At 41.4% G+C, this 25,377-nt stretch overlaps 1 protein-coding gene across 1 annotated transcript in view; it reads right to left on the minus strand.

Annotated features, from left to right (window-relative positions):
- The window catches only part of nrcama (neuronal cell adhesion molecule a), a 46,794-nt gene that overhangs the window by 21,224 nt on the left and 193 nt on the right, over positions 1-25,377 (minus strand). The window contains exon 2 of the mRNA XM_041030128.1: positions 8,306-8,356. The gene's annotated coding sequence lies outside the window, so the exon portion shown is untranslated. The remainder of the gene's footprint in view (positions 1-8,305; positions 8,357-25,377) is intronic.

Raw genomic sequence — 25,377 nt, forward strand, 5'->3', positions numbered from 1 at the left:
TCAGACAGTGAAGCCCATTCACCTGGTTCAGCTTCTTATAAGTGGGGCTTTTGTCTACATGGTAATGAGTGACAAAAAGAGAAGGGAAGACAGATGATAGAGACTGATGAAAAAAATAAATAAATGGAGACATTCAAGAAAGTACAGAGAATGGGGAGGAAAAGGAAAGAGGAATTCTACGGCTGGAGGGAAGAGTGTGATAGGAGATGTGTAAAGAATATAAGAATGTTTGAAAATAAATCAGATGACAATTCTTTTTTTTCCTTTTTTTTTTGTAGTAAGCAAAATGGTCAGGCTCAAGCAGACATTGCCTCAAATGGTTCCTAATAAAGGAAACAATGTGATTTAAATCAGTGGTTTGTGAAATTGCCCTTAACGCAGAAGTCTGACAATTTGGGGAATATTTCTATTCACTTTCTGGCGGTGTTTTGAGACCCTTTAGGTTTTGTACCGATTAAAAAAACAAGATAAAACATGTTTATTAGTGAGTTTTTTAAGGGGTGGTAAGCAAAAAAAAAAAATCTCCCAGCAAATATAATATAACTCTTCATTTGTCATCTGTTATTTTCCTGTGTCTGACCTGGGTCACATCTCCAGAGAGGCAGAGATTAACTGCTCGAGGGTTAAAAAAAACAAAACAAAACAAAACATAGACAGCCAGACAACTCCCTCAGCAAAGACACAAACAGAAAACAGACACACTTACATAAAATTAGCTGCCATGTGCAAATGTCAACATCTCCATATTTCAGCAGCTAGAATGTCACTGAGTGTTAAGCGGCATAAATTGCTTAGACATTCACGTTGTTGGAAATACATCGCCACCTTTGATTTGCATGATCGTGCAACACAAAATTGAACTTTAACCCTTAAGGGGAGAAATACTCTTTCATACCTGTTCGTAGTGTGGTAAAAAAAAAATGTGTTAATGTTGTTTTTGAAGCCTGCTGAGTGAATTTACCATAGCTAAAAGCTAAGCCATGAGGCTGTACTGTGCAGTGGGGAGGAAGACATTTCTCTGGCAGCAATAAGGGTGCCACAGAAGCACAATTACCCACGCAGCACAACATTCATCCTAAAGCTAAATGTGGAAAAAAAATAATTTCCTATTGCTCATTTTCTCACAGGGCACAGACAAAGAAACCAAAGATAATGATGACAAAAAGGACTCAAAGGAGGATGAGTGGGAAGACTTTGGCTTGTGGGCAGGACATCTCTCATCTACTTCTTTCCTCTTCTCACTGACTCAGGGGTCAAAGCCCAGAGGTCAAAGAGTCGCCCCGCAGCTCTGCCTATCTGTCTCGATAACTCTATCCTGCTCTTTCTCTTTCTTTCACTTCCTGCCTTCCTTCCTCTATTTCACTTAGTCATTTTGTGTTCTGCAATTTATCCTTAGACCAAGCCCATAAGCACAGCGCAGTCTGTATGTCAAGCCGATCGCAATAACTTCTCAATCTCACTAAGGTCTTTGATGTTACAGCACATTTGAGCATTTACAGTAGCTGACAGTCATTTTCTGCAGAGCGATCGGGGAGGTGTTCAGTGTATCTTTTCAAATGACATTTTTATGGACTGTAATGGCAGATGTCCTCTCGCCCATGCTATGTCTCTGCCCTCAGAAAGTCAATGCAAACCCTCATCTCCGGTGTGAGTTTGCAATGATACACGAGGAGTCTTCATTAAAGGATGAATCAATATTCCACAGTTCCATTCAGAAAGCCTTGACACTGCAGCAAACCACTGTTATATAAGCACCTATAGAAAATGTACTTCAGCGGTGAGGTCGCAAACCAACTACGTTTCTGAATTAATCCACTCTGTGTGTGTGCCCATTCACACCACACATCAACCAGCCTGTAACCTGGATCCATTCCCTGTTTCGCTTTGTGCATGTGGACCAAGCTGAGCACTAAGTCAAACCATTAAATACTTTTATCTCAGGGTACTGTGTGTGTGACGGTGTCTGTGTTTTGTCTGCCTTTAAAAAAGCTGGAGCTTTGAAAAGAGTTTTTTTTGGACGTTGTGGCCTTTTTGTTCAGTCTTTTGAAATGATTTTGTACAGGAATGTTTCCTCTCATTGAAAAACAACATCCTTGTGTTGGGGTAAACAGCTGCTCTTTACATTTGAAACTAAAAACATAGCAGAAAGGACATTTTGGAAAACATGCTTATTTGTTTTCTTACATAATGTTAGATGAGATGTTTGACGGCAAACAATTACGAGCAACTTGTAAAATTTTCTATACTGCAACTCTTCGGTAACACGCTGACTTATTAGAGAGATCACCCAATGATGGATTGGACACCCCCTGTGAAAACAAACGGTGCCTTTCAGCCACCTCTTTTGATTTGACCGTAAACTTCTATTTGTTCTCTCAGAGAAATGACCCTGCATGGATAAAAGCAGTCATTATGAGAGCCAGCTTCTCTCAACAACAACAAAGAACGACGTATAGTTCGCTGACACAAACCTAACAGTCCTCCTGCCTCTCAGTTTGCAAACCCTGAAGCAAAGTGCTAAGTTGGTCACTCCACAGCCTTCAGTAACACTGAGAGACACTGAGAGATGACAGCCTGACTAGACAGATGAGGGATGAGGCAAAAGGAGGCAGGAAGAGAATTAGGGGGAGGGATGAAAACACAGTCACATCAAATCACAGTGACAGAGATATTTCTGAGACAATAGACTGAGTTGGACTGCTTTTAGCAAGACTGTACTGGAGTGTATGCTCTCTGTTGCATCTCAGTGCACACACAAATCACGATTTAGACATAAAAATACCAGTGCCACACTGACATGATGCACAGGTTGTATAACACAACTTGCAGTCTGTTGTGAAATTAAATTTAACAGTTCTACTTTCTTCACAGGCCGAGATTTCTCTCATTTAGAGCAACGTGCATCGTAACACACTGACCAGACTACACTGAACTGCAGCTGCCTTCTTGCAATTTGAGTGTCTCCAGTAACCAGGTCACTAGAATAGGAGCTCTGAGCCATGAGAGTTCCCACAAACACATGGAGAGGAACTGCAGCCTCAATGTGAAGCCACCGTAACGGCCACTTCACCGCTGACATTTGAGAAAGCAGACTTTTCACATTTGTTATTCAGCTGTGGCTTTCCACAGTAGGCAATATGCATCTGAACTTCTCTCAAAATGCCTTTCAAAGCTGTGACAACAACAAGTAGTAGTTGAACCAAAAAGCCAAGCTCCCTGACTGCTCTGTCTCTTGTTCCCCTGATCTCCCGTTTTCTCTCCATCCTTGACAAACCTGCATCAAGTGGCCAGTCTTCTATGAACAAAGGCCATTGTAAGGTGAGAAAACAGCCCTACATCTTCGGGGCAAAGCCGTGACTGGACTTTTTGATCTGGAAGGAAAATAAGAGGTGGCATTGCCTCACTAATCCACTTTGATAAATGGTGATCCATTCATGCTCGCTTCATATCTTTTTACAGACTTAAGTATTATTTACTAAAACACATTTATGCAGCAGACAATAGATGGATAATGTTGCACTTTCCATCACCTTGGAAGGTAAGAAGAGACTAATGAGGGATGGGAATAAAGGATTCACTCTCAAACTAAAGTGAAGTTATGCAGGGTGTTATACAAAGTGTATTTTCTGTCAAACAAATATTTGACACTGGGAGATGTAGAGGCGAGGTGTGGAGTTTATTGTAAAAAGCACAATAGCTTAGTGAGGATGAGGTAATGGCATACTTGTGTTACTTGTGTTATTTCCAGGGAAATGTTACACTCATAAGATCATGACATTCTTGGACATTTGGCCAGTAAATGGTTTGATAGTTTGATAATAGCACTTCAGTGGGCTTTGCCCACTTCTGCCCAGGTTTCCTCGTCAAAATTATAGCCAGTAACTCTCCAGTCACGAGTTACAACTGCTTAATTTGAGAGAGCCTCATGATTTAACCGCTGACTTCATCAGAAGCTGCCCGCTGTGTTGGAAGTTATTGTAAGAGGAGCTTTCCCCACACTAACACCACTTCTTTGCAGTGAAAATACAGAACTGGCAGCCTCTTTGTCTCCAATAGCCCCCAATCCGGATCACACACAACCACCTAATCAAAACAAACTATCTCAGCCTCTTTTTTTTGTACGTATACACACACACAAACACACAGGGCCTTCCCTTTTTGGGGTCAGTTATTCTAGCACCATCCGCAGAATCCCCCAGCGCCTGCTTTTCTCTGAGGCTTTGTGAAGTGCTGATGGTCAGCATGCGCCAGGCCATGCCTCTCCCCCATCTACAACCACCCCACGGGGGCTATTGTCCTTCATGTTGTTTACCACTGGGATAACGCTGAAGTGGCACGGGTGTTCTAGGGCACAAGGTGACACCTCGGCCAATAGAGGATGTGGCCACAGTTCAACTGCATCGCATACGTGTAGTAATGATGGAAAAGAAAATGTACACGTACATGATGGGAAAGTTTGGTTCACAACGGGCGAGAGAGAGTGTCATCTGCGTGAGTGCCAAAAAGCTAATTCAAATATAGTTTAATTTAAAACCAAATCAAAATTCAACCCCACTGCAGCGAATTCCCATGCATCTCTATGCACTCTTAAATTCCTGAGATGAATAGCCTAACCCTAACAAAATAAAAGGAGTATCTTATTATCATTTCCTGTTCCACTTCTTCCATGACACGGAAAGTGAGGATCCCTGCCTTTCTATGAACTTCACATCTTTGCTCCAGGCACAGTCAGGTAACAGAGTTATTCTCTCTCAGGCGGGGAGAAAAGAGGAAGGGTAGGAGACCTCAGACAGAGGAGCTGTCACACCCGCTGCCTGATAAACCATTGTTAACACAAACTGCTGCGTTCGTCAAGTGGAAAAAAACAAGAACACCTGCTTCGAAAGGGCTAAAAAAACAAATAAACACATTTTATAGTGTACTTTACTTATTTTAAAGTAGGAATACAAAAAATAATGGTGTTTGACAAACTAAGGACAATGTACTGATGTACATAGTCCTTAGTTTGTCCTTTAAAATATAGGAAACTAATATTCAGTTTGATTTATTAATTAAAACTGTAAACTGTGGTTGTTTCAAAACCTTTAAGAGGCTTACACAATCAAACTGAAGAGGCTGTGAAAATGATAACTGCTCAAAAACAAAGCACTGGACCCATCCATGTGTGGCCCTAACCCTAACCCCTAACTCTAACCCCAGTTAGACTCCTCAAAAGCCATTACTGATAGCTGCCATTACACTTTGCTTCATCTGATGTCCAATTATAGCGCTGTGATATTTGGACAATTGCTCACACTTTGCCAGGCGTATGGTTTATTGCATGGTTTCTTGGCTGGATTGGGTGTGCGCCCATGCATATGAGTGTGTATGCAGGCTTGTATGTGTGAATAAATGTGTGTGTGCGCATTTCTCGCCTGTCTAAGGTCATCTCATCAAAAGCTGTGGGCTCAGCCGGAGAAGAGGGACATGCTGGCTAAATCCATAAGGGAACATGTTTCTCGGTGTGGTTGCATTTTTGTATGTGTAAAAGTAAAATGACAAAAAAAAAGAAGGAAAACAAAGACCTTTTTATCCTTTTAAAATATATCTTGATAGGTAGCAAAAGAAAATGGTAGCCAATCATTTTATAGCCTATATAAAAGGGAGTATAGGAGGCTATACTCCTTAACGAAATTTCGCCTGTACTTCTGTGCAAGTGACAATAAAGTTCCTATCCTATCCTATATAGTTATATATACTGTACAGAATATTCAGCATACAGTACAGAAGAAAATAGTGGTTTGCTCTGAACAATCAATGCTTCAAATAAAACACACAATCCATTACAAACACAGAACATTTGTCTAAAATGCAGCTCCTCACACGCACTATTTATCCATGGCCTTGTATTTAATGACATTTACTGCCTATCCAGTCATTTGAAAAACACCCATGTAAAATACAGACAACTTGCAGCTGATGGGCTGAAACAAGCAAAATCAGTAAAATATCCACTGCAATTCTAATCAACCTTTTTCATCAACCTTGATGTAGAAGGCTGGTGCTGAATTCTTGCAGCTCTCATGTGTGAACAAAGTGTGTTTGAAATGAAGCAGGCAAGAAGACAACGCTTGTTATGATAAAAGGGGCCTAAAATCAATAGTCTCATTCTAATACAGTGTGACAATGTGACAGTGGCCACATAAATCCAGCTGGGCTTGTAAACGAGCCAAGTCTCATTGGTATTCCTGGGTGCTATTGCTAGGTAAAAGGTATTGATGAGCAGATAGATGCACGTGGCCTTGGTACGTGACTCTGGGCTTTGCTATGACATGAGTGACTGTGTGTGTCTCTGAGAGTGTGCCTGTTTGTGTGTCCTTCAGGGCAAAACTGTTATATTGTTATAGCTACACATCTTTTCCATTTTACTAGGCCTGATCCATCTCTGAAGACCTTGTTTGTAGAAGGTTCGTCACAGCTTTCAAAGTTGTACAGGATGCTAATTTGTCAAGTTTTTTTCTCATGGAGAGTAAAAACTATAGATATTTTGTTCTCTGGGGAACATTAAATTACACTGTAAATTTTATGGCAATCTGGGCAGTAGTTGGATGTGATGAATATTAAGACAAGCAGATGGTCAGACCAATCGATGGAGTGACCGACAACACAAACATAGAGATGTGATGATAAAGGACAGAGAGCGTGCAGGGACGAAATTGAGGGAGAGCAGGCTGAAATGTTGACAGGAGAGAAAAAGGGCATGATGGGAAAGGGGCAGGAGGTGAGAGTGGGGGGAGGGGACTGATTGACGGTGTTATAGCAGCGCAACAAGCTGGCCCCCCCCTTCTTTTTTTTTTTTTTGCTCCTCCACCCATCTGTTCATCAGGATTACTCATAGAGAGGGATGGAGAGGAGGAACGAGGGAACTGTAGGAGGGCAGAGACAGGCAGAGGAGAAGAGATCCATCATCACAACCTACAATAACTGAAATCAAACCACTTTTCCACGACATCTTTTCAGTATAATAAACTGCCAGGATAATGACTCACTGTTAAAATTATGGATCAGTGCAATAGAGTGGAGTGCTCTCATGGCACTATTTAGGTAACAATGATAGTAACGGGAGGTGGAAATATTGTAGTGGTGTGTTATGTAATACTGTGCTGCAGCACCTGTTCACTTGCTCTAGTTACTGAGACACAGCTCCCTACTGACAAATATGTTTTATGGCTCCTCCACAAAGCAGACGCAGCAAGTTGTGTACTACTGGACTATTATCTGTGTACATTAATTCAATCTTTACATTAGTTTGGTTTACAGCAATGCAAAGTCCCTGTGTGTAATCCTCTGCATCTAAAAGAATATTTATATATATACATATGTGTGTATATATATATATATATATATATATATATGTTTTGCATAAAATATCAAATGTAATTGTACATTTTTCATATGTTGTTCTTTAAATGGTATGTGTTTCTCTCCTCTCCCTGTTTGTGTGTTTGCTATGTGCACGTGCACAGGAGTGTGTGTGTTCAGCAGCAGGTGAGCGGCAGGTGATGCCAGGACATGTGGCTCCTATTTTTCCAGTCATATTTAAACAAACACCTCCGTCCAAACACATGCTGGATAGTTATATTGCCCTCTCATCTTTCTGGGTGTGGCCATATTGTTATTTTCACTGTGTTTTTTTAATGTAGGATTAACTTTTACCCGCACAAGGGATAAATTTAGGGATTAATCAGGAGTTCTCACACTAACAGAGTGAATGCCTACACATCTACTCACTAATATAAAGTAATTTCCCATGTCATTTTCCATGAGTTATTTCTCTGAATCAGGGAATTCCACTTAGCAACTAAAAGAACCCCACAAAATTATACTTATCACAGCCAAGCGTTATGCAACTAACCTTGGTTCGCTGACTTACTACCTGGGGAGCATACACACTGCAGATGCCAAGAGGGCACAGCCAAGACTGCAAAGGGTATAAATCAGTCACTGTCGGCCGTGAGTCACGCCTCAACACTCAGCACTTTTCATCCATGCTAACTGACCTTTCTTGTTTGAAGTACAGCCAGGGTCTGAAAAGCTTCTAAAATTCACAAAAGGATCTTTCAAGTGTGGGTTCAAACACAAGGATATTGGTAGTTCTGTCAGAAACCAATATAATAAAGACAATTCAGTACCTAATTGAATCCAAGCACAGAAGTTAAAAATCCTCATCTAGTAACATCACAAGACATCAGGGGTTACCAACAGTGAAATAATGGTTAACATGGTAAAGCCGACAAAGTAGATTCATTAACAATCTTTGACTTACCCGTGAGGATTTAACTTCAGCCACTGTCTGTCTTCAGATGGTTGTTCAAACCTGCATCAGTGAGAAAAACATTATCCATCAATGGGGCTGTTTTTCAGCCATAATTAGAAAACCCCTTCCCACTGGACTAACCAGTCCTGAAAGTCATGCTGCTACTACAGGTTACAGATGAAAGTGTTCACCAGAAAGCATAATCCAAAACTGAAAACTATATAAAATGACCTGAGCTGTGCTGCTGCTGCTTTGTCTCCTGATATTACGTAGCAGTGATGTTTTTATTACAACTCATTTGGCAAAGAAATAACTGAGGCCTGCACAGCTTACATTCATGCAAACTTGGATCGGTGTCCTCTCATTACCTTATCAGCATCAGGTACGAGACAAGGACAGGGACAAGCAGATAAACTGACTGACTGGTGGTGAAATATTTACGCTGTTAACAGAGAACTGATGTCCTTGGTTGACAGAAATATTCTGATTAAATTGCTACTCTCATGAAAGCAGCTAAATACAGTTTAACAAAATATAATTGACAAAGAGACATATTCAGTCCTCAAAGCTAACAGACTTCAGTTCATTCATCATATCAGTCCAGTGTCACACACAGAGCAACATGAATACATGAGCACACCTCTGTAACTCTCCAGGGAATACCCAGTAAATGACTGTGTCCTGCTGAACATAATGCCTTCAATCAATAACCAAAATGTCTCCCGTCACTTTTATTACTTTTACCTCCAGCAGGGGACACACACAAATGAAAGGTTACCCACCAACACACATGCACACACGGTAAACCCCCCCCCCCACCCCCCCAACCGACCCTCACGTGTCCACGAATGCATTATCATAATCTCCAGAGAGACTCTCCATTCATCTCGCATTAGCAAAACAAATGTGACGGACAAAGAACACCGGTCGATTTAGACGTGAAACCATTAAAACTGTAGTTAGCTGAGAGGAGAAAGATGGTGGATCGTGTGAGGAGCCATTAATAAGCCTGGGTCGAGCTGTTTGAACTCACTGGATAATGTAAAGATGAGAGAGAAGCCTTTCAATTGAACTCCCCGCGGTGACGTGGGTGAGTAGCTGCTGTCACAGAAAGAGAGAGAGATTGGAGGAACGCCAAAGACGCTGACCCAACCCCAAGCCGGGACCCATTACCATGGAAACGGTATGATGTAGAAAGAGACTGTTATTTGTGAAGTCAAGTTTATCTGAAATGTAGACAGCTGAAATCAAGTGTACTGATTGAGAGATTTGAAATGTATTGAATACATTTTCTAACCTGGACTGAACTGATCTGATTTGAACTGATCTGAAACAAACTGAGCTGAGAACAGAGAGAGCAGACACAGATGGGGGGGGGGGGGGGGCAAAAAAAGAGAGGGAGATGTTAATGAACGGAGACAGTAACGCACCAAGACATCAGAAAACTCCAGCAGGAGATGCAGAGTGAGGATGATGGGAGAAAGAGTGTGTGTGTATGTGTGCGTGCATATGTGTGTGAGAGAGAAAACACATGAAAAAATGAAGGGCGAGTGGGGATCAGAAACATGCATTATTAAGGGGCAAATCTAAAAGCGCTTCATCATCAGAGCGCAAGAGAGGGGGGTGGAGAGATACAGATACGGAGACAGAGTGGAAAAAGAGAGAGAGAAGAGGAGAGATGGGAGGTGGTAGAAGAGAAAAGCAAGCAGAGCTGACCCCAAGCTCCAGCATATTACCATGGAGATGAAAAAAAAAGAGACAGAGACCTGGATACCGCACAACTACAAAGAATGTTAATGCCTTTAAAATGAAGAGTTTAACATTTTTGGAAATGTGCTTATTCTGTTTCTTGCCAAGAGTCAGGTGATAAGATTGTTACCAGTCTACAAACCAGGACGAGCTTAGCTTAGCATGTATCATGGGTGCAGGATTATTTCTTGAGCGGGAGTATATATTATTAGATAACTTTTAAAGAAGTAATTCATTTGACAAAAATAGATTTGATTTGTTCATATCTTCAATAAAACACAAAAATATCTCTAAGACAACAGTGTGAATGTGAAATGTAAGCTTTTCTTTGGAGATAAAGGCCCACGCTTCTCTAGATGTCATGCCAAATACAGTGTAATCACTACGTCTGATTACTGAAGCTGTATGTCCCAAAGCCTTGTGCAATCCCACTTTGATTTACTAGCTATCTCCTGTTTCAATTAGCTGCCTGAGTTTATGGATCCACTGGGAACCAGTACAGTGCATGTGTCTGAATGTTTCAATGTGTGCATGTAGCAGGGCAGGGTAGGGGGGGATTTGCAGACTATGATAGAATAACTGACCCCAGGCATGAATAGAAATGTGGGTGCACGTGTGTGTCTGTGTGTGTGTCATAATCCCCCAGGCTGAGGGGCCTCAGCAATCAGCGACAGTAGCAGCTGCATGAAAAACACACTTAACATACGCCCTGACTGCCTGGCCTCCACACCCACTTCCATCTTCATCTGATTCCTACACAATATTACCACACACATATACATATACATATACATATACACACACACACAATGGTAAATTAAAACAACCCCTATGTCAGCTCCCCATTAGCGGGTTAATACACATCGTACACATAAACCCATGCACGTGATCAGACATCACACTGATCAGACACCATCACACTACATCTACCAATAAAACACCCAGTTTTATTGGTAGACATAGTAGATGGGGTATCTAGTTTTGGTATATGAAAAACATGTACTTGTATCGTCATCCCACCATTTTGGGAGTGAGCCTTTCAGTTTGGGAACGCAGTATGGCAAAAGCTACAGTGTCAAGCCTCAATATTTAAACTGCCTTTAAAAATAAAACATGTCTAGGGAAAATTTGAAGACTGTCAGGAAGAGAAGTAACAGTATTAAACACTTATGAAGCCTTAAAATCCTGTCAAAATATCAAACACGTGCAAGTCAATATGGAAAACAAACATATTCTTCTTTTCTTTTTCATAGCTGCAATATTATAGTTGGCATATTGTAGAACCATAGCCTTGATGATATTACTGCCATCATTAAAGGAAGTTGCTTTTAAATAGTTGTGTTTCCCAGATGGAGCCCTGCTCTTCTTCATAATAATTAGCAGGTGTTATCATCTAATAAGCTCTGTCCTCATTTCTCTGCACATTCTCTCCCACTCATAACCAAGTGAGTAGTCTAAGATAGTCACACAACTAGCTTGTGTGCCTCAAAAGTATTTGAAAGGGTAGAAACATATCCATTTTGTCGTGTCATACTGCCAAGGAGTGCAGTGTAAAATACACTCCAAATGTAAGATGTATATCCACAGTGACATGACGATCATAAATGGAGACAGAAACACCTGGAAAGTAACAACTGTCTATAGGAGCCTGAAGGTTGTTTGTTCATCAAGTATCAGACATACCATCTGTCTGTGAAGAGATTTTGGTGGAGGCCTTAGGGTTGTTTATCACTCTGTGTGTGTGTATGTGTGTTTTCTGCACCCATGTACATCTGTCTACACGTTCCCATAGTCACAGAAAATGACAAATGGCCTCATTAAGATGGTTGCCAGGTTGGGTTTAGTGCACCGTGTCATTGTGTCACATATATACACTGCCATTACAAAATCCCTTGGTGTGTAGAAATTAAAACGGATTCTGCATTTCCCAGTAGACACATATCATCTTAAAAAGCCACTGTGTGAAGACAGTGAGACAATAACAGAGTCACATTTCAAAAGAACAAACTATCTCTGGAACAGAGGGCTGAAACTACAGATCAGGAAATAAAACTGGAAATTTAATGATTGTAGTTGAAATTCTAATGTTGCTGGATACTTCAAAACATTCCTAGCTTCCTGGAAATGTCACTGCAGTTGATATTTCTGGCCTTCAACCGCCCTCTTGCATGGCTACATTTAACTAGTTTTCACACTTTGACTAAAACAGTTTAGGGTGTCCACACAAATTGGAAAAAACGTATAAAATGTCAAAATAGCAAAACAACCGTGATCTTTCTAGACTGAGAAATGCCACAAGCCTACTTCGGGTTGGCCTTTCCAGCTGCTTCTGAAGTCTCCACTGAGCGGCTCATACCCATACATTCCCATGTTTGTATACTGTATGTGTGTGTGTGTGCCTGTGTGTGTTAGAGACAGAGATTGAGAGAGGGGGGGAGTTGGTTACCATGGCTATTCTAAGGTTTTTTAATTTTACCAGTCTGTGAGCATCCTCCAGATGACAGACAACACACACAGTCTGGTCCCACACAAAAAGAGCAGTCAGAGTGCTGGGTTTAATCAGAGAGATTTACTGCCTCCTTAAAGTTAGTTTTTTCTTCCCTCCAGAGGTTAAAGGGACAATTCTCCCAACCCCGCTGTTCCCACTCCACACCACACAATGCACACAATGGAGTCATCAAGAATGTCACACATGCACACAGAGATGGAGCAAGAAAGATAAATCAAGATTAAAGAACAGTTGGAAGTTGCATTCCTCTGCTGCTGATCCTCTGCTAAGCTTTCTACAACTGAATGGGAGGGTATTGTAAAAAAAAAAAAATTGTCCAGGTATGAGAGTTCTCTGGGGATTGGATCCAATCCTCAGACTCATTTTACAGCAACAACAGAGGGAGCGTATGAAAGAGAGAGTGAGGCAGAGAGGAAGAGAGGAAACATGAGTGACAGTAAGCGACAGAGGAGTGGGAGGTCTGGAGGATCAGAAGAAAACCAGACTGGCTGTAGAAAAAAATGATTTGTAATACGACTGAAAAAGAGGGGCTGCCTGCATCAATGCAGATGAAATACTCTGCCATATGATGTGGAGCTCCATTAAATCAGTCACAGTGAGAGAGAGGCCTGCCATAGAGTTTGATTTCTATGTTAATGCAGGATTTGTGCAGGTTGTGCAGGGGGTGGGGGTGACTCCCAAGGCTACGCTGGAGGGACGTGGAAACCTCATGTAACAAAAAAATGCACTCCTACACATGGATACAACAAAGACTTGTCCAACATACAGTATGGCTTCTTTTACAGAACACAGCCCCATGCAGTAAAGTACTGCGATTGCCTTTATTTTAATATCAATTTTTATTTTAATACAAATGCAACAAATCAGGAATACCTAACGCTGATTTAGCCTTCATAATTAAACTCTCAAAGCAGCAACTGACCTCTGGTGCATTGCTCAACAAGCATTAAACAATCATGCATCGCTTGAGGAGAGAAAAGAGGACAGAAATCAAAAGAGGCAAGCCTACACACACTACTCATTCATTTAAAAAAAAAAAAACAGTCCTCTTAATACCATCTCCCTTTCCACAAATTTAGGTACAGGTGGGCGCTGCTTTTCAGTGGCTATTGTGCTTACTATATGTTTTCATGCCACCATCTTTTACAAAGCAACCTCAGGTTAGTCTACACTGCTAAAGAAACCGGATCCAACAAGACCTGAGAGGCTGTAACTAGCATGGAGAGAGTCAAGCAGAACAACATCCGCCATCAGTGGCATGACGTGTCAGAAACACACTGGAAAATGCCCATGTAGGCAGCACCTGAGAGACCATCTTATCTAAAGGAAGAACACAAAAGAGAGGCAAGGGAAAGACAAAGATGGAGACAGATGTAGAGGAAAGCAATGAGAGGAGAGCAAAAAGAAACAGAAAAGTGGAAATGAGAATGTGAGGAACAAAAGGGGCTGTTGACAAGGGAGGGCAAACACAGGAGGGTATAGACCTATAGGATGCCTGGGAGACATCTAATATTGACTGCATATCTTCTATCTAACAGAGAAAGAGAAGAGGAACAGAGGATTGAGGCCTCCTAATATAAGTAGCGCCATTGGACTGGGATTTCTCTATGTGATCTCATTAATTTAGGACTCCTCACAAAAAAAACCCACCTTGTTCTCAGGCTCAAAGATGTGATGAAGAAGCGGCAGGCTAACACAAAGGCTGTTCAGACACAGCTTACAGCTTACTGTGACAGTGAAGTGCAGATATTAAATTCACGGCATTCTGTTTGGCGTTGTAGCTGTCACCCAGTGAGATTACTGTAAATGGGATATCACTTTTTTTTTCTTAATGGTTCAACAAAGCCACAGAGTGATGCCAGATTGTAGCTTTATCATATTAAGAAAAGACTACACATTTTTACTCCTCTGCCAGTCTCACACCTCACAAACAAAGCATCTCACAGCTGTGTAATTGGTATACCCTGCAGCAATCGTGTGACAGAAGACTCTCTGAAGGAAGATCAAAACTGGAAAGGAGCGATGGTAGGAGATGACATTACTGGATTTGCTATTTTTAGAAAATCAAGGAACATGCGGACTGGAGTTTCATCTTGGTTTCCACTCACATGCCTCCCTCAGGGCTTCTGTTCATATATGTGGGTATGGATCAGATCAGATTGGAGACGTGACAGTTCATGTCAGCCTCGACTCAAACCTAGAGGGGTGGTCTAAACTGAATTTGCACTGATAGTACCAATGTTAAAAAAAAAACACAGATCCTCAACACTTCAAATGGGACAGTTTGGGCACCATAAGGTAACAGCACAGAACAGTGAAATGCTTAATACGTAGGGTGTGCAGGTTTGGTATGAGCTGTGATAATATGTGTGTCTGTGAAAGCCTAACACAAAGTGACTAATTACACTCCACTCAGCAGTTCCACTAGATTGAATGTGAAAGCTCTAAAACATGCACTTCACTGGGCTGTCTAGAGTTGACAGTAACAGGCCACTTCTGTAAGAACTTGAGGCTACGAGCAGACAAAACAGAGCACTATCTAAACAACAGAATTATACACTAGCCAGGGCTCTTGTGTTAGTTGAATGAACGTGCTTTTGAGCTTTACTTTTGCATTTATAAGTGCTATATTTGTTTATGGCCTTTGAGGTCAAATAAACACTCAATAGCCCATCCCATGGCTTTGGCATCCGTAGTTCTAAACTTCATTAATGCGGGTACATTTTGTGGGCTGACAAAAGAAGCCTTAATGAAGCCACGTGCAAATGTTCCTGAGGCCATCGCACGTCATGCGGCAGCCATGATTCATGACCTCACCTGAGAAACGAAAGGAGAATGGTCGGACTTATTTGGATGCTGTCATGGTTCAGTAACGCAGTGATGTTGTTGCTTCCTTGCTGCGGTGGCCAGGATCACTCTAGCATGAACTGGACACCCATGGATCTATACTGTGCATGGATTCACGCATAAATACGCATGAACCCACTCACACACAAACCTACTTTATTTGCCTCCGACCTTTGCCCTGATTTTCATTAAACAAATTCACAATGGAACAACACTGACCTGCAGTCAAGTCAAGTAGACAAAACAAACCACAGCCAAACAATCAGCCACGTAGTCTACAAGGTTTGAAGATCACGTTTACAACATGCTACAATCACAATCCTATTATTTTAAACCCCTTTGGATAAAAATATCTGCTCTCATGCTAATTTGATATATTTCTGACACCTCAGCTGACAATCCACTGAGAACAGACTCTCTGTGTGTGTCCCAATAACCTCATTATTTGACATCAATCTTGGAACTGAGGAGGACTGACTGTATCTAGATCCTTCGACACCCTTGACATGGCTTTTGGAGCAGAAGAAATCAATAATTTAAGTGCTGTTTCTTTCACACCTGCCAATCTCTGACCATTCCTCAAGTCGCTATAATCAACACCTCCTCCTTTCTTTTTCTCTGGTGAGTAGACTTCATCATCAGCCTGAAAACTAGATCTGTAACTTGTTTGATTTAAAATTAGTTTAAATGAGGTAAACCTCTGAGTCTATACTTTAAAGCTGTGTTCCAGAAGAAGATCTGTCTGACCTATAATTAAAGTAAAAAAAAAAAAAAAAAAAAAGCCTTAACGACTGCAGTTCTTATTTGCCTGTTTATCCTTTAAAACAAAATGCAATGCAAAAAAAAAACTCTGAACCAAAATAAACAACACTGGGAGGAAAACTTTCACAGACAGATGTAAATCCAGGCTCGGAAATGACACGAACAAAGTAGCAGACCCTAGCAGCTTGCTATCACTCCATCTCTCATTGCACGCAGATACACAGGCAGACGCTATTCACTGCTGCCCACAGGGCTCTGCTGCCTTGTTGGCCTGTGGTGCTGAGCTTGTGGCGGGCCAGACAGCACGGACCCAGCTGTAAAAGAAAGGCTGTAGCTTTCTCTATACAAAGGCTCCAGTCAGCACTTTGGTACTCTAAAAACAGATGCTGTCAGACCTAATGAGTGGACCTCGCAGCAAAGCAGGCCAGGGTTTACATTGGGACACTCTACAGCTCCATCTGTGCATCCGCTATTATGTTTACCATGCGATTAAAGGTTATACCACATTTGAGGAATGTTTGCATTCTGGTCTCTTTATAGTTCATACAATTATGATTTCTATGTTAGTTAAAAGATGAATTGAAGGAGGAGTCGAATTCTTCAAAAAGACGGGAGGTAATGGGCAGGATGGCAGCTCTGTGTCTCTTGCACATTAAAACATGACTGACCATGAAAATCACCTGGCTCTAATGAGAAGATGAGAAGTGAATCCCCCTCCTTTTGGCCAGAGGAGACTCTGACTAACGAAATGCCTATGTGACCGCAGGGATTTTGGCTAGCAAAGATAAACTGAATTAACCCACTCGACTCCATCCAGCCTGTGGTAATGAGCTTGTGAGGGATCACACAGCTATCTCAAAACAGGGGGGGTCCTCTGCTTTCAGCAACACTGATGCCCTCAGGGTCCCCCATCCCTAATCCCATGATCAATAATCTCTGTGTCAATATAACCCCATGTCCTGACACTTATGGATTTGTGATACCTGATACACACTATCAATCAGTGTGTTAACGTGAATGCTCCGTGCGGGTCTAGGCTGAGAAAAGCTCATTGAAGAAAAGAAAAGGTAGATGAAGACAAAGAAAAAGAGGGAACAACCACAAACAAATCCAAAGCCTGATTTTGAGCCTCTGTTCCCTCTCCTTTTCCCTGCTGAAACAAGGGTAATACATCCCCAATCACCCCATATTCGACCCTGCTACAATGGAGGATTGTGAGTGCAAGTGACAAGAAGAGCAAAGCACTCAATAATTCATCACTCGGTATAGTATTTTGTGGCCTGGCTTTGATACAGCAAAGCAATGGTGATGTTTCAAAGGAAGAAGATGAGAGACATATTTTTGAATATATTTGTGAGAAGATATCAATTATTAATACAAGAATCATCTCTCAACAACTGCCCGACCATACCTGTCATTCCCTCCACATGACAGTATCAAAACTCCAACCAACCCCCAACCAACCTAACTAAAGAGACAACAGATAAATAAAGAGGTGGGCAGCCACAAAATGCATTATATCATAAAAGAAATGTATTGTGCAGTTATAACTAAGCCAAATTAATCCTATAGAGTGTTTAGAGGGAAATCACACACATTCAAAGTGTAGGACAATACCAGAGGGGATGGCAGCAATAACCATATAACTGCTGACCAAACAAGTTACATTCACTGTGGTCCAACAGTATGGGGCACTCCCTTACCTTGATACCTAATAGCTTGTGTTACCTGGTTATGCGAGTGTGTACACAGAGGAAAACACCGTGGGAAAAGCATGTGATACCCTTTTCAGAAAAGTAGCTGCTCTTCCACATAATCATGGGTCTTTTGTAGAGTAAATATCTTGCAGGTAAAATGCAATATCACATAGCTGTAACGTTTGACTGGCTTGAATGAATACATAACAAAGCAACAGGTTTTCCGATGCTTTAGAAAGGACACTGTAGTACCAGGGGCCAGTTTCCCCTTCCTTGTTTTTCATCTTAAGGTTTAAGAGGTATATTATTCATGGGTAAATTCTGCACGATATACACAGCTTAGATAAAGACATACATGGACTGCCTCTAGTTGTAAAAGTAAAATATATGAAACGCAAAGAGCCATATTCCCTAACAATCCCATAAAAACTAGCAGAAACAACAAAAAAGTGATATTTAGTACTTGCAGCCAGTGGGTAGCAAGCACGAGCTGGCTTGCATTTAGCTGGGTAAAGGTTAAATGGGCTTTGTGAGTCATGGATCAGAGCGGAGAGTGGAGGAGAGATGGAGTGGGTTGAGGGTCAGTACCAGCAGTGTGCACACGGTGGGAAAATAGTGGGAAAGATGGGCAAACAGGAATAGAGAAGAGCTGTGTACAGACCTCGCAGGCATGGCAGTGATTACACTTTAAAGAATGTGGATGCGTTCAAATGTCATGTTTGATAATGATCATTTTTATGGCACAGCAAGCTTCTGTCCATAGCATTTCCATGAGAAACCATTACAAAAGGATTTTCAAAACAATACTTTTGATTTTTTCTTTTTAATAGCATCTGACAAAAGGTAATCATATTGATATCAGGGGGAAAATTTTGACAGTAAAAAAGTTTCACAGTGTCGTTTTACGCTCGGGACAGTTTCACTCCTTGCCACTCTGTACTTCAAAGGGAGGAGGAAAAAGACAACACAGACATTCATCAGTAAAACATATGGCTGTCTCGCCAAAACTATAGCTACTGGCTTCCAGCCAAGTCATTAAAACAGTTAATTATCTGTGTGCCTGTGCAGGAAGCTGCAAGGAAACAGTTCTATTATTAAGAAAAAGGTTAAGTAGAATATCTTGTAAGAGAGACAGTTAATTTTACATTACAAATTGCAACGCTGAGATTTAGAAGTGTCCTCAAGTTCCTGCTTCCTGGTGATAAATGGTTATTCTTCATCCAATGGGTAATAACTCTTAATAAAACAGTACGCACAATGATATATTAGCTTTGTTATTATTTTACAAATATATGTGCAGTGTATCTTGCTGGGACAGTTAAATCCAAGATCAAAGACAGAGCTGTGACTCTGAAGTATGCCTGTTTTGTAGCAAATCTTAGCAATCTGAGCAGGGACATCGGGGTTATCTCTTCCCCACAGGACAGAGATCAGATGAGCTGAAACAGCAGAAAATGGCCTGACCGCTATCTGCTCCTCCGTTTGATCTATAACCACCACAGAGAATCCCCAAAACTTTGAGCAGATATTAATCATCATAAATGAGGACAATCAACTCAGCCAGATGAAAAAAAAAATCATTCTGAGTTTCTGCTACTCTTTGAATACCAAAACTATATAGGGGCGCTCTTGAGACATATACATCATCTACTGAAGCGTGGTGGTCTAAGATCTCACATCCAACTGCAATAAGCTAAAGTGCTGCACTAAACAGCAGTCCCAGCTGCACCACGTCAGGGAGCAAAAAGGCAAGGGTGAGTAAAGCTGCACGGCTCTGTGAGGACAATGCAGAGTATGTGGCAGCCCAAAAAACCAGCTCGCTCAGCAGATTTAGGGGTGAAAGAGATAGAAAGGACAGAGTGGCAGGGTGGGGCATTATCACTGATGTGAAACTACATTGACTTTTATGGGCTGACATCCAGAAGCATCAAATGATGCTGAGTAAGAACAAACAGGAAATGACTCTTCCAGTAAGTCATAGTCTCTTACAGCCTGGACTGCGTCAGGTCACGAACCACATGCCGGAACTACATTTGAATGAGTTTATGTGCTCTTTACAGCTGAGGGGCACATTATTATCAAAGCGGCTTTTCAATAGGCAAATAAAAAACTGGTACTTTTTTAGTAATTATCCAGTAATTTTAATTATCTACTAACTCTGTGGTTGTCAAAATCCAATATAGTGTAAGTCTAGATCACCTGCCGTGGTCTGAGAGAATCACTGTTGCAGTTTTCCCAAAATTACAGTAACTGAGCTGTGTATGGTAAATACGCACTAACAATAATATAATAAGGTATATACATTATTTTTGTGTATCTTATGTAGCTGATTTATTATCCTTTAGAATAATAGTGGATCATACAGTTTAAATAAAAAATAAAATTTGGAATAAACAAAGTACTAAAGCACGATTAACATTACAGACGTTACATGTGTCTCATCATCTCTTCAAGGCCCATAAACACGACGTCTGTCTGCATTTAATTTAATTGGTTTATCTGTTAGCAGACGCATCTTAATCTGATAGATGACTTTTCCACACTGTGGAGCGCTTCTGTTCTCCATCCTCCTCATCTGCTTGCTGGACAGTTTATCTTTTTCTACAAAGGCATTCTTTCAGCACGAGCAGAGGGCTCTTATTGAAGGCGGGCTGGCCTCGGAAAGGCCTTCTCTCAGGGGTCAGACGAGTAGGATCGAGGACACATGCAGGCTCCATTGAACAGGAGCCGCTTTTCCCACACCAAACACATATTGATGAAAAGCAGATGGTCAATATAAAATGTCTGCTGAACACATGGGGGACATACTAGTGAAGTATTTTTTCATGCAAATGTAACCAGAATATTCTTCAGCAGTAAATACACAATAAGGTGGAAATGACACCAATCTGGCCTCAGAGAGTATTAGGGTCCTCTGTTGGTGTAGTTCGAACATTGTCAGCTCAAAAACAGCTCAAAAAGCAATACATAATTACACACTCTACAAATCATGTGTGAAGGCTCTACAATAAATTTCCCATCAAACTAATCTTTCCTCATGGCTGGGGGTAAAAAAAAAAAAAAAGATGACCTATGAGAAAATAAGCTCAAAAATTCTGTTTTCATCCTCCCACATAAACTCATGATGCAGTTCTCCACAGCAGCATATAAAGTTAAAAAAAATTCAGTCATAGCTGACAGATTCAATTATTGTACATCTTTAATAACCATTGTTAAGGCTCGTTGGTTCACAGCCATCATGTGATGCTGGTGCCTTGAATCAACTGGATGTTTGGTGTGATAAGAGGAGCTCTTTAATGGCTTCTTTGACCTAAATCCTCGCTAATCATTTTAGAGCTGTGACAAAGATTCTGGTGGATGGGGATAATATTATTTTTAAGCCTACCGCACAATGAATTAAGTTCCCACCACTGGGATTTGAACATTCCTCCTTTGTTTCCCTAACAGCGGTTAAAAAAAAAAAAAAAGAGGATTTACTGTATATGACTACATGCATATTGATTTTACATATTCTGTTTCTTCACCACCAAAGAGCCAAACCTCATCCTTCCTGTCAAATCAGTTAACAAAGCTGTGAAACTGTGTTGCACTGACAATCACAGTCGAGCAAACTCGAACGAAAACTGCAGTGAAAACAAATCATCTCCGCCTGCATATGGCTTAGTATATAAAATTAAATCATCTGTCCAGACAGAGATGCCGATATGTTTTTACCCTCAGCAAGTGACAGCTACTACCAGTCTGGCAACTCCTGTGCTCTCACCCACTCTCCCATCTGCTGCCCACCTGGTCCACACAAACAACTCATCTGCAGCCTTCGAGCAGATTCAAACCTACTGATGACGTTATGAAGATGGAGGACAAAACATGTGAATAAGGTGAATAGAAATTTAATTATTGACCCTTTGAGCTTCCTTATATGCACACGTGTGTCTGTACGAGAGCGGCTTGCTGTGTCTCCTTTTATTAATCTCAAGTCTTCAGATGTGACCTGGCACACAGCTGGTGATCGCACTAGCACCCCGCTCCTCTCCTCTCCATTCTTCTTCACTCTACTCCTCTTCACTGCTGCTCTAGTTTCCTCCTTCTAACTCATTCCACTTGTCTTCTCTCCACTGTTCTCTCCAGCCTGAGTGGCTCTGATGTAGAAAAGGACCAGGATAAAAACAGTCTTGCTGAAATCAAATCTGTCTGACATCATTTTCCAAAAAAGGGAAAAAGGCACAACAACAAAAAAAGCTTGGTCTTCTGTGGAAGGGGAGGGAGGGAGGACAACAGCATCTACAATCTCAGAAATCTACCAGCAGCAGCAGAATGTCACCCTCCAGCCCTGGCTTTAACTCTCCCCCCATTTTCCAATTCATCAATCTTCAGCCGGTCATGCTAATTTAATGTTTCCCGGTGCCTTAATGAAAACAGCCACGCAAACATGTCCGGCTGTTAGCCAAGGGTGTGGGGCACAGCGAGGTTGCGTGTGTGTGTGGGGGAGGACATGATCACCATCATGCCCACAGGGTGCTGAGGCTATTAACCCAAAGCAAACAGAAGAATCTATGATGCCAACTGCACTCATCTGGCTGCACCTTCCACTGTGGTCACATAGACGTTAGCCAGGAGTTATAAATCTACACAGAGAAAAAAAACGCAGGATACTCCTGTTATGAGTCCATTAACATGTGCACCTGCATACTTCATTGGCAGCTGCTTAAGCAGGGAGTGAGCTTAACAACCTCTGGGGATGAATTTAAAAAAACAAAAAAACAGAAGTATTGTTTCCTTCTTGTGTCTGTGCCTGAAGCAGTGCAGGGATTGAGAATCCAAACCATGACTGCATCATAGTATGCACTGTTACAAAAACACAAAACATAAGCAACATTATGCAGCTGGACAAATGGAGATCCCTAATATGTCTTCAGAATATTAGAGTCAACAGGGCTCTTCTACCGTAAAAAGCTCAAATCTATATTAAAAAAAAAGTTGTGTGAATAAAAGTTCTAACACTCACAATTTCTGATCCCATCTGAGTGAAATGAAAGGGAGCTGACCTCAACCCTGATCTCCAAACAGCCTGAATCCAATATCATGCATCTCCCTTGTCTCAAAATTGTGTTATCACTGAAGACGACAGTGGGCAGAGAGCGAACGCATCTAAACCGACCATAAGCTCCATCACCTGACTCGTGTCTAATGGGCCGTGGATAAATGGGAGAGCGACGATGACACCGCATCTGGTCATGAGTAATGGCTGGGTGCTGGCTCTGCACCGTCAGTCTCGGGAGCTGTCACCGGAGACTCAGGTCGTGTCTCATGATGTCTCGGGGGGGCTTGCAACAGTGGCCATGGTGCCAGCACGCAGTACCTGCCATGCCATGACATACCACAGCATTACATGGTATGCGATTTCTCTTCAAAATGAGGTGTAGCATTTGAGAAAATTACTCCTCATCTTACTAAATGATAGCCCAGACAAACTGAAATAAACAATGACTTTTCAGTACTTGACAAAATGATCACTTTAACAAACCAAATGTTCAATATTCGAAATATGTGGAAAGATTAAGTTTTTTTAATCTGATAAACAATGTCAGAATTTATGGAACAAATGGCTTTTTAATCAGCAGACAGTTTGACCTGGCTTCCTTCTACTCAAGTGTCTGAATGGAATTCTATCATCAATTAATTTCATTGTTCACACCTGTGCTTTTCCCTCTGTGATGGGTCAAAATGTCTGCTGTTAAAAAGGCCTCTACTATTATGGAGTTTTACAGTCTCCAGTAAAAGCGAAGGCTCTGGCCTAAGTTGCATTTGTGTAAAATTATACTTAATTTTCTTGTGGTGTCTCATCTTAATTTGGTTTTCTCTGTGGATCGTGATTGGCCGACGGTCTTGACATAACTACAGACAGCCTCATTTAAAGGTTCAAAGTTTTTCAGAGAGGAAAACACAGAATTCAGCTGGAACCAGTAAGACAGGTCTACTGTACAAAATGCTGACTGGAATTTTCAACATGTAGGTTAACAGGCTGATGTTAGCATTCTAGTGCAACTCCAGGTTTGCACAACACAACAGTAGGCTTCCCATTCATAGCAGCTGATTACATTTACCAAATGATTGCAGAGCTTGCAGAGCTGTTCTGTGTTATTTACAGCTGAAGAGAAAATAGTGCAGGATTTAGAGCCAAACTGACTTGGAATTTACATGGAATATTTACAGGAATGCTTAATAATACAGGGAAAAACAGATTTAAAAGATATAAGTATAGAATGTTATGCAGCAATATTAATAAAGACACGTGGCTAAAACAGTTTCCCAGCTCAGATCCAGACATGTGGGAGTGGTGACCCCCTGTATGCCTACACACACACACACACACACACACACACACACACACACACACACACACACATACATACATACATACATACATACAAACACACAGATTGCCAACATGCCACCATACAGATAAAATACAACCACTCTCTTTTTACATTTACTCTCTCTACCACACCCCTTTTGGCATGCACACAGATTACTGGAAACGGTACCTTGACTAAAACTGCACTAAACAATTCTTTTCATTAACCTGCAGATTGTCAGAACATAATAAATCCATATATGACAGTGTCCATTTCATGAGCTTTTCTGTCATATTACTGAAATCAGTCAACTTCCCTGTAAGATCTGTCTTCTGTGGCTGTACATAACAAATCCAAAATCAAAATCAGCTACAATCAACAACTACTACAATCCTCTCGTCATTCTGTACACATGTAGAAATATATTTTTCTCTCTGTGAGGGAAAACCCAAACAGATATCACCAATAATTTCCCTTCATGGAGCCCTGTGTTTTATTTTATGTAAGAATCAATAAGCAATGTTGAGCAGTAATAAAGAATGGTAGGCTGCCGGCCCCCTGTTGATCAATAGACACCTGCTGACTGGTCTATCCACATCTCTAAATCTAATACGAGAAAACAAGGCCTTAGTGGCTCTGCTCCCTGCCTTCAAGTCAAAACACTTGAAAGGACACCCAGAGGAGCTGAGCTACAGCTGGCAGCATCACTAGCAGACATCAAATAATCCTCTCAGCCCTGAAGGGGCCTGCCTGCACCGGCCGGTGTTCCGGCACCAGCAACAATAACCCTGCTGCTGCTGCTGCTGCTGCAACCACCGCTGAATAAATTCATTCAATACAGCAGCTGAACAACACATCGCTTTCCTCCCTCCCTCTGCTTGCTTTCACGGTTGCTCCTCAAGATGCAGTGCGTGCAGTGCGGTGCGTGCACAGGCTGCAATGGTCTGCCTTTGAAGCTCAGCAGAATCCAGATAAATTGAAAAAAAAAAAAAAAAACCCGACAATCGGCGTCAGGCGCCTCCATATTGCTGTTTTATTTGCACCTTGTCACCCTAGTCAGGAAGCATCACCGGAGATACCGTGGTAAAGGAAAAAGCACCGATTTGACACATGCACTGCTCCATTATTCTCAAGCCACATATGATGACACTGAAGATAAAG

Source organism: Toxotes jaculatrix, chromosome 22 (assembly GCF_017976425.1).
Source record: "Toxotes jaculatrix isolate fToxJac2 chromosome 22, fToxJac2.pri, whole genome shotgun sequence".
Taxonomy (NCBI): domain Eukaryota; kingdom Metazoa; phylum Chordata; class Actinopteri; family Toxotidae; genus Toxotes; species Toxotes jaculatrix.